Genomic DNA, 1,401 nt, shown 5'->3' with positions numbered 1-1,401 from the left:
TTGGAGGTATCACCTTCTCTGGGATTTCTCCTTTCAGTAACATGGGAATTTAGGAAGAGAAAACCAGAGATAGCCGAACTTACCGATTTTGGTCAGGTCAATTATGTTTTCCTTAACAATTCCTTGTTTTTGGACAATTTTCACAAACTCTTCCTTGATTTCTGGACTCACATCTGGTTCTCGGGCTGTAGGAAGAGTGACAGTAACTACTGTGTCCTGTGTATTTGTCACTGAGGCTCATGAGGGGCATGGGGCTCCAGGTGGATGGGAAGATGGATGGCACTGATTGGGTGCTTGGGCAGAGTCTTCGGGATGGGATATAACCTGTCTTGAATTTGACATCTTTAGAATCTCCTTCTGGCATGATGAGAGATTTCATCATTTTCCCATCACTGAGCCTGAGGGGTTACCAAAGGTGAATATCTGTCTTCAGAGGAGGAGAGACATTCCAGGATAAGATTGGGATGACCACTTTGTCTGCAGGCTTCCTTCCTTCCCCTCTCTCCCCACCCCAAGATGAGTGCTAACATGAAAATACTCTACCATAGAACTCAAACAGTTGGAATGGTCTGTCCTTGTCGAAATTCACGAGATAAAGAATAATATGTTCATCATTTTCAAATTCACTTATGCGAAATACATTGTATCCATCATCTGTGGAGGAAAAAGAACACAGTTCAGAACTTCTTTGGTCCATGGGAAGCAAGTAAAACTCTTTACTTATTCTCTCCCGCAAACTAAATTCAAGTGCATATCCTGAAATAGATAGAGAGTGATATAGCTAATGCCTTCCATTTGCATCTCCCTTGGCTTTCTGAGGTGACTTCTAAGGGATGTTGGTAGGTTGACTAGTATGCTAGAAAAATTCAGCTGCAGTGGTAACTCACCCTGTGTCATGCTCCCTTAGACTCAGCTACCTCTCTTGGCCATCTCTGCCAACTGTGTGCCTCTGTCCTCTCTATAAGCCCCTCTGGCATTATATATCCAGTGCAATATCCTGAGCAGTGTGCTGTGGGAACGACTACCAGGTGTCATCAGAAAGTGGGCAGGAATGAGAAACTGTTCTGCCAGTTTATTCTTTTTTTTTGCCAGTTTTCTTTTGTTGCAGGAGGTACATATGACCAAATTGGCTTCTTTATCTGATGATATTATGTGTGAGGCATTAGCTTTTATGCACAGGGATCTCCCAAATTCAGGATACTAGCTATTGGATGGCCTCCATTACATTGACTAAATAAGCACTGATCAGTAGTTGAGCAAGATCTTGAAGATATTGTAGTTTAGTTGCAGTTGAAAGTAGAATTTAGGAAGACTTGTTTTGTATACTTACAGTTCAGACTATATACACCATCCTCTTCTGTTTTGTCAAAAACCATAGGAAATTCAGTACACTCTCCATTT

The sequence above is a fragment of the Equus quagga genome, unplaced genomic scaffold (assembly GCF_021613505.1).
Source record: "Equus quagga isolate Etosha38 unplaced genomic scaffold, UCLA_HA_Equagga_1.0 HiC_scaffold_1226_RagTag, whole genome shotgun sequence".
Classification (NCBI taxonomy): Eukaryota; Metazoa; Chordata; class Mammalia; order Perissodactyla; family Equidae; genus Equus; species Equus quagga.
This window is presented reverse-complemented; position numbering follows the sequence as displayed.